The sequence below is a fragment of the Arachis hypogaea genome, chromosome 3, assembly GCF_003086295.3.
Source record: "Arachis hypogaea cultivar Tifrunner chromosome 3, arahy.Tifrunner.gnm2.J5K5, whole genome shotgun sequence".
Classification (NCBI taxonomy): domain Eukaryota; kingdom Viridiplantae; phylum Streptophyta; class Magnoliopsida; order Fabales; family Fabaceae; genus Arachis; species Arachis hypogaea.
The window spans coordinates 85900988-85910255 of record NC_092038.1 but is presented as its reverse complement, the minus strand read 5'-3'; the positions used below and the strand labels follow the sequence as shown (position 1 = coordinate 85910255).

Genomic DNA, 9268 nt, shown 5'->3' with positions numbered 1-9268 from the left:
TATTTATTTACTAACACTTCTCTTCACCTCTCTTCATCTCAAATCACTGTCCCTATCCTCACCCTTGTGTTTGGATTTTCCACTCTTCTTCACTCTAATTCCCTTTCTTCTTCTACTAATAATAAGGATCCCTTTACTATGACATAGAGGATTCCTCTTCCTTTTCTTTTTCTCTTCTCTTTCATATGAGCAGGAACAAGGAAAAAGGCACTCTTGTTGAAGCTGATCCTGAACCTGAAAGGACTCTGAAGAGGAAACTAAGAGAAGCTAAATTACAACAATCCAGAGACAACCTTTCTGAAATTTTTGAACAAGAAAAGGAGATGGCAGCCGAACCCAACAACAATAATGCAAGGAGGATGCTTGGTGATTTCACTAAACTAACGTCCAAATTTGATGGAAGAAGCATCTCAATTCCTGTAATTGGAGCAAACAATTTTGAGCTAAAACCTCAATTAGTTGCTTTAATGCAATAGAACTGCAAGTTTCATGGACTTCCATTTGAAGATCCTTACCAGTTTTTAACTGAGTTCTTGCAGATTTGTGAGACTGTTAAGACTAATGGAGTAGATCCTGAAGTCTACAGGCTCATACTTTTCCCTTTTGCTGTAAGAGACAGAGCTAGAGCATGGTTAAACTCTCAACCTAAAGATAGCCTGGACTCCTGGGATAAGCTGGTCACGGACTTCTTGGCTAAGTTCTTTCCTCCTCAAAAGCTGAGCAAGCTTAGAGTGGATGTTCAGACCTTCAAGCAAAAAGATGGTGAATCCCTCTATGAAGCTTGGGAAAGATACAAGCAGATGACCAAAAAGTGTCCTTCTGACATGTTTTCAGAGTGGACCATATTAGATATATTCTATTATGGTCTATCTGAGTTTTCTAAGATGTCATTGGACCACTCTGCAGGTGGATCCATTCACCTAAAGAAAACGCCTGCAGAAGCTCAGGAACTTATTGACATGGTTGCAAATAACCAAGTCATGTACACTTCAGAGAAGAATTCCGTGAATAATGGGATGCCTCAGAGGAAGGGAGTTCTTGAAATTGATGCTCTGAATGCCATATTGGCTCAGAACAAAGTGTTGACTCAGCAAGTCAACATGATTTCTCATAGTCTGAATGGATGGCAAAATGCATCCAACAGCACTAAAGAGCCATCTTCTGAAGAAGAAGCTTATGATCCTGAAAACCCTGCAATGGCAGAGGTAAATTATATGGGTGAACATTATGGAAACACCTATAATTCATCATGGAGAAATCATCCAAATTTCTCATGGAAGGATCAACAAAAGCCTCAATAAGGCTTTAATAATGGTGGAAGAAATAGGCTTAGCAATGTCAAGCCTTATCCATCATCTTCTCAACAACAGATAGAGAATTATGAACAAAATACCTCTAACTTAGCAAATTTAGTCTCTGATCTGTCTAAGGCCACTTTAAGTTTCATGAATGAAACAAGGTCCTCCCTCAGAAATCTAGAGGCACAAGTGGGCCAGCTGAGTAAGAAAATCACTGAAACCCCTCCTAGTACTCTCCCAAGTAATACTGAAGAAAATCCAAAAAGAGAGTGCAAGGCCATTGATATAATCAATATGGCCGAACCTAGAGAGGAAGGAGAGGACGTGAATCCCAATGAGGAAGACCTCATGGGATATCCCTCAAGCAAGAAGGAGTTCCCTATTGAGGATCCAAAGGAATCTGAGGCTCATATAGAGACAATAGAGATTCCATTAAATCTCCTTCTACCATTCATGAGCTCTAAAGACTATTCTTCCTCTGAAGAGGATGAAGATTTAACTGGAGAGCAAGTTGCTTAATATCTAGGAGCCATCATGAAGCTAAATTCCAAGTTATTTGGTAATAAGAGGAAGCATGAACAGCTTCTCTCAATGCAGAGTCAAACAGAGCCCACACAGTCAAACTCTAAGTTTAGTGTTGGGAGGTCACAACCAAACTCTAAGTTTGGTGTTGAACCCCCACATTCAAACTCTAAGTTTGGTGTTGGGAGGTCCTAACATTGACCTGATCACCTGTGAGGCTCCATGAGAGCCCACTGTCAAGCTATTGACATTAAAGAAGCGCTTATTGGGAGGCAACCCAATTTTTATTTATCTAATTTTATTTTTCTTTTTTTTGCTCTTTTATGTTTTATTAGGTTCATGATTATGTGGAGTCACGAAAAAAAGACTAAAATTAAAAACAGAATCAAAAATAGCAGATGAAAAATCACACCCTGGAGGAAGGACTTACTGGCGTTTAAACGCCAATAAGGAGCATCTGGCTGGCATTCAACGCCAGAACAGAGCATAGAGCTGGCGCTGAACGCCAGAAACAAGCATGGAACTGGCATTTAACGCCAGAAACATGCTGCACATGGGTGTTGAACGCCCAGAACATGCATCACCTCGGCATTTAAACGCCAGAATTGTATGCAAAGGCGTTTTACATGCCTAATTGGTGAAGGGATGTAAATCCTTAACACCTCAGGATCTGTGGACCCCACAGGATCCCCACCTACCTCAACTCACCTTCTCCCTTCTTCCCCAAATCACCTTAATCCCTCTTCCCCATCATCTCTTCGCCACTTACATCCATCCATCATTCCCACCCAAACCCACCCTACATGGCCAAAACACAAACATCTCTCCCTCTCCCCTATATCTTCTTCTCCTTCTTCTATTCTTTCTTCTTTTGCTTGAGGGCGAGCAACATTATAAGTTTGGTGTGGTAAAAGCATAGCTTTTTTGCTTTTCTTGCTTTTCCATAACCATTGATGGCACCTAAGGCCAGAGAAACCTCAAAAAAAAGAGAGAGAAGAAAGAGAAGACAAAAGCTTTCACCTCTGAGTCATGGGAGATGGAGATATTCATCTCAAGGGTCCATAACTCAATAGAAGAGCATTTGACTGCACATCAAGAGAGCATGAGAAATTCCCTCATCGAGAAATCCCTGAGATACCTCAGGGGATACATGTTCCTCCACATAATTATTGGAAGCAACTAAGGGTAGGAACACCAAAATCACTAGGGATCATGCAACAGAAGCAAGGAAGAGACATAAAGGAGCTCAAAAAGCACTATTGGACCTTCAAAAGGCGCCACCCTCACTAAGGTGGACTCATTCCTCAACTTCCTTGTTCTTATCTCTCTGTTTTTCAGTTTTTTATGTTATATGTCATCTATGTTTTGTGTCTCTACTTCATGATCATTAGTATGTAGTAAATATGTCTTAAAGCTATGAATAAATTCCATAAATCCTTCACCTTTCTTAAATGAAACATGTTTTTAATACAAAAGAACAAGAAGTATATGAATTTTGAAATTATCCTTGAATTTAGTTTAATTATATTGATGTGGTGACAATACTTTTTGTTTTCTGAATGAATGTTTGAACAGTGCATATTTTTTGATCTTGTTGTTTATGAATGTTAAAATTGTTGGCTCTTGAAAGAATGATGAACAAAGAAAAATGTTATTGACAATCTGAAAAATCATAAAATTGATTCTTGAAGAAAGAAAAAGCAGTGAAAAAACAAAAGCTTGCGGAAAAAAAAGTGGCGAAAAAAATTAGAAAGAAAAAGAAAAAGCAAGCAGAAAATGCCAATAACCCTTAAAACCAAAAGGCAAGGGTAAAAAGGATCCAAGGCTTTGAGCATCAATGGATAGGAGGGCCCAAGGAAATAAATCCAGGCCTAAGCGGCTAAATCAAGCTGTCCCTAACCATGTGCTTGTGTCATGAAGGCCCAAGTGAAAAGCTTGAGATTGAGTGGTTAAAGTCGTGATCCAAAGCAAAAAGAGTGTGCTTAAGAGCTCTGGACACCTCTAACTGGGGACTCTAGCAAAGCTGAGTCACAATCTGAAAAGGTTCACCCAGTCATGTGTCTGTGGCATTTATGTATCCGATGGTAATACTGGAAAACAAAGTGCTTAAGGCCACGGCCAAGACTCATAAAAGTAGCTGTGTTCAAGAATCAACATACTTAACTAGGAGAATCAATAATACTATCTGAAATTCTAAGTTCCTAGAGAAGCCAATCGTTCTAAACTTCAAAGGAAAAAGTGAGATGCCAAAACTGTTCAGAAGCAAAAAGCTACAAGTCCCGCTCATCTAATTAGAATTAATATTCATTGATATTTTGGAATTTATAGTATATTATCTTCTTTTTATCCTATTTTATTTTCAGTTGCTTGGGGACAAGCAACAATTTAAGTTTGGTGTTGTGATGAGCGGATAATTTATACGCTTTTTGGCATTGTTTTTAGGTAGTTTTTAGTAAGATCTAGTTAATTTTAGGGATGTTTTCATTAGTTTTTATGCTAAATTCACATTTCTGGACTTTACTATGAGTTTGTGTGTTTTTCTGTGATTTCAGGTATTTTCTAGCTGAAATTGAGGGACCTGAGCAAAACTCTGATAAGAGGCTGACAAAGGACTGCTGATGCTATTGGAATCTGACCTCCCTGCACTCAAAATAGATTTTCTAGAGATACAGAACTCTAATTGGCGCGCTCTTAATAGCGTTGGAAAGTAGACATCCAGAGCTTTCCAACAATATATAAATGTTCATACTTTATTCGGAATTTGACGACGTACATTGGCGCTCAACACCAGTTCCATGCTGCATTCTGAAGTCAAACGCCAGAAACACGTCACGAACCAGATTTGAACGCCCAAAACATGTTACAACTTGGCGTTCAACTCCAAGAGAAGCCTCAGCTCGTGGATAGATCAAGCTCAGCCCAAGCACACACCAAGTGGACCCCGGAAGTGGATTTATGCATCAATTACTTACCTCTATAAACCCTAGTAGCTAGTTTAGTATAAATAGAAATTTTTACTAGTCTATTAGATATCTCGGTTATCTTGGTTCCATATTTGGATTTTGACATCCTGGTTTTCGTTTTGGGGGCTGGCCATTCGGCCATGCCTGAACCTTGATCACTTATGTATTTTCAACGGTGGAGTTTCTACACACCAAAGATTAAGGGTGTGGATCTCTGCTGTACCTCAAGTTTCAATGCAATTACTACTATCTTCTATCCAGTTCGATTTATTCCTGTTCTAAGATATTTGTTGCACTTCAACTTGATGAATGTGATGATCCATGACACTCATCATCATTCTCACTTATGAACGCGCGTGACTGACAACCACTTCCGTTCTACCTTAGACCGAGCGCATATCTCTTGGATTCCTTAATCAGAATCTTCGTGGTATAAGCTAGAATTGATGGCGGCATTCATGGGAATCCTGAAAGTCTAACCTTATCTGTGGTATTCCGAGTAGGATTCCAGAATTGAATGACTGTGACGAGCTTCAAACTCCTGAAGGCTAAGCGTTAGTGACAGACGCAAAAGAATCACTGGATTCTATTCCAACCTGATTGAGAACCGACAGATGATTAGCCGTACTGTGATAGAGCATTTGGACCATTTCTATTGAGAGGATGGGATGTAGCCATTGACAACAGTGATGCCCTACATACAGCTTGCCATAGAAAGGAGTGACAAAGATTGGATGAAAGCAGTAGGAAAGCAGAGATTCAGAAGGAACACAACATCTCCATACACCTATCTGAAATTCCCACTAATGAATTTACATGAGTATTTCTATCCTTTATTATTTAATTAAGTATCCCTTTATATTTTTCGAAAACCACTATCAATTTGAATCCGCCTGACTGAGATTTACAATGTGACCATAGATTGCTTCATACCAACAATCTCTGTGGGATCGACCCTTACTCACGTAAGGTATTACTTGGACGGCCCAGTACATTTGCTGGTTAGTTGTGCGGAGTTGTGACAAAGTGAGATTCACATTTGAGAGCACCAAGTCTTTGGAGCCATTGTTGATGATCACAATTTCGTCCACCACCCACCTTGACTAAGAGATTCTCACCACTCCATTGGGGATTACCATTGATCTATCAGCAAGTTACAAGGACATCTGTATAGGCTTTACTTCTCCTATAGACAACCTTCTCATCATAGATAGAGGCATCAGATTGATACTTGATCCTAGATCACACAGTGCCTTATCAATGGACATGATGCCAATAGTGCACGGCAAAAAGAAGCTCCCAAGATCTTTGAGTTTTGGTGGACGACCCTTTTGAATTACTACACTGCATTCTTGTGTCAATATCACGATCTCCTTTTCATTTTAGCTTCTCTTCTTGTTAATAAGTTCTTTGAGCAATTTCGCATATAAAGGCATCTGCTCCAATGCTTCAGTAAGTGGAAGATTGATTTCTAGCTTCTTAAAAACCTCTAGAAACTTGGGAAATTGTTGGTCCTTCAGCTGTCTTTGCAACCTTTGAGGGTATGGCATAGGAGGAATGTAAGGTTTCACCACCTTCCTCTGTTCTTGTGGATGCTCTTCCGTGGCTTGCTTTCCCTTCTTTGAAGCTTGTGGCTCTTCCTCCTTCTTCTTGAGCTTCTCCTGGTCCTTTTCTTTAGTTGCCACCTTACTATCAACCTTGTCATTTTCCAGTGTCCTTCCACTTCGGAGTTGAATTGCTTTGCATTCTTCTTTGAGGTTTGGGATGGTATCACTTGGGAAAGTGTTGGTTAGTCTCTCAGTTGGCTGTTTGGACAATTGTCCAATATGTCTTTCTAGATTTCTCAGTGAGGCTTCATGGTTCTTGTTGGCCAACTCTTGATGCTTCATTATTTTCTCCATCATCCTCTCCAGATTGAAGATTCTTTAGGACTCTTGTGGTAGTTGTTGTTGAGTATGGGATGTAGATGGCGAATGAAAGTTTTTTTGGTTAGTTGATGGGTTGTTTGGTGGATAGTAGTTGGATGGGTGTTGATTATTTTATGGTTTTCTGTATGGATTTTGGTTAGCAGTTTGATAATTGTGGTGATTTGTGTTGCGAGAGTTGTTTTGGTTGGAGTTTCTCTGCCAAGAATTTTGGTTTTCTCCCCACTTTAGATTAGGGTGGTTCCTTGATGCCAAGGCATCTAGGCCAGTTTCACTGACCTTTTCTTTACTGTTTTAGGGTAGTTTCATGCATTTTCTTAGTGAATAAGGCAAGTTTTGGATGAAAATACACTCACACCTTGATTCAAGCAACTATTGTGAACTTTGCATGATTTCGTGAGAATTTTGCTAGAATTGCATGATAAATTGATGATGCATAATATCTTGACTTTAGCTAGAGCTTTGATGCACTTTAATTACTTGATTTCGGGGCAAAGGAAGCAAGGAAGAACCACGTTAGTAACACTAACGTGGAATGGTAAAAAGCTTGCAACGTTAATGAGAAAAGTGATCACCAATAACGCCTGCGAAGCCATCCATCGCTCACGTTACTTGCCACGTTAACTAAGTTAACGTGGTAGTTAATGTAGAAGAAAAAGAGAACTCCAACGTTAAGAGAAAACATGAACACCAATAACATTTTTCTCCAACGTTAGTGGTAAAAGTGAACACCACTAACGTTGAGAAACTTGGCAATGATACGTTAACTTAGTTAACATGAACTCTAACGTGGAAGAGAAGAACAAAAGCCAACGTTAGTGACACTCAGTTTTGTCACTAACGTTGGACCAACTAGCATTGCCTACGTTAACTTTCACGTTAAGACCGTTAACGTGAAAGTTAACGTGGAGTTGAGATCAAAGAGCCAACGTTAGTGACACTCACTTTTGTCACTAACGTTGGAAGATGGCATCATTACTACGTTAAGAGCCACGTTAACTTAGTTAACGTGAGTTCTAACGTAGAGAGTTTGGGCATTTGGAGCGTTAGTGACAAAGGTGAGTGTCACTAACGCTCTCGAAGGTGAGACACACCCACATTAAGAGTCACGTTAGCTACACTAACGTGAACTCTAACGTAGGAACAAAAGGCACCAAGCAACGTTAATGGGAAAAGTGACTCCCAATAACGCTCGCGAAGGGGTATAAGCTAACGTTATTGGGAAAAGTGAGTCCCAATAACGTTGGCCAAAAAATTGAGAAGGCAACGTTAGTGGTAACGTTAAGACCACTAACGTTGGAGTTAACGTGGGAACATGAGGGTGGAACGTTAGTGGAAAAAGTGAATGCCACTAACGTTCTCGAACCTACAATGGCACTCAACGTTAATCTCACTAAATGCCCAAGCCTAATTCATATTTCTCTGCAAGCTGGGCCCACTAAAGATGAGAACTGCTTCAACTTAAGATCTAGAGCCCACATCCAAGACTTGAAAAACTCACTAGAAGATCAAGAGGAGTAGTATATATAGGAGTAGTTTTGAACTATAGAGGAGCTTGGCACTTTTGGGTACTACTCTTCGTATATTTATTTTTCTGCACTTTTAGCATGGATTCTTCTTTTCTGCCATTTTTCATTTCTAAAGCTATGAACAACTAAACCCCTTTCATTGGGTTAGGGAGCTCTGTTGTAATTTGATGGATCAATTATAGTTTTCATTCTTTTTCTTCTTTCTTTTCTCTTGATCTTACTAGAAAGCTTTCGATCTTAATTCAATTGGTTAGTTGTCTTGGAAAAGAAACTCTCCATAATTGGATCTTCTTTGAGCCTTGGAAAAGGGATACAGAGATCATGCTAGAAATGCTTTCTCATGTTGGACCAAATTGGGGTTTCGGCGGATATAGTGACATGTAATCCTCCCAACACTTTGATTTGGAAATACATGTGGTATAATCAGTGACCACACTTCATCTCTTCCCATGAGCAATTAAATCAAGGAATTGGGCAATTGTTCAAGCTTAGAAAGATTGGATTGCCAAGGAATTTGGATCCAATCACTTAAGATTGCCAAGGAGATCAATGAATGCATTGATTTAGGAAGAGATGAGAATGAACTTGATCCGGAGAATGCAACATCTCCTGAACCCAATGATTATCCCATTTCTGTTCCTACCTATTCTCTTTACTTTCTGCCATTTATTTTCATGCTCATCACCCCAAACCCCCATTTAAGATTCTGCACTTTAATTTCTGTTATTTACTTTCCAGTCATTTAAATTTTTGCAAGTTCCCAATCTAAATTCTGTTTAGCTCAACTAGCATATTCTTCTGACTAAAGTTACTTGACCAATCAATCCTTGTGGGATTCGACATCACTCTATTGTGAGTTTTACTTGACGACAATTCGGTATACTTGTCGAAGGGAAATTTGTTGAGAGACAAGTTTTCATGCATCAAGTTTATGGCGCCGTTGCCGGGGATTAATTGTGATTAACAAACTACCGGTTGATTGATTTACTAGATTAGACACTTTTCTTTTGTTTTTGTTTTCTTTTGTTTCT

At 39.4% G+C, this 9268-nt stretch overlaps 1 non-coding gene across 1 annotated transcript; it reads right to left on the bottom strand.

The window, feature by feature from the left end:
• Positions 1-722: 722 nt before the first annotated feature.
• On the bottom strand, positions 723-826 carry LOC112793370 (small nucleolar RNA R71). Its single transcript, XR_003198065.1, has one exon. It is a non-coding gene; the product is annotated as a small nucleolar RNA R71 (small nucleolar RNA).
• Between the last annotated feature and the right edge of the window lie 8442 nt (positions 827-9268).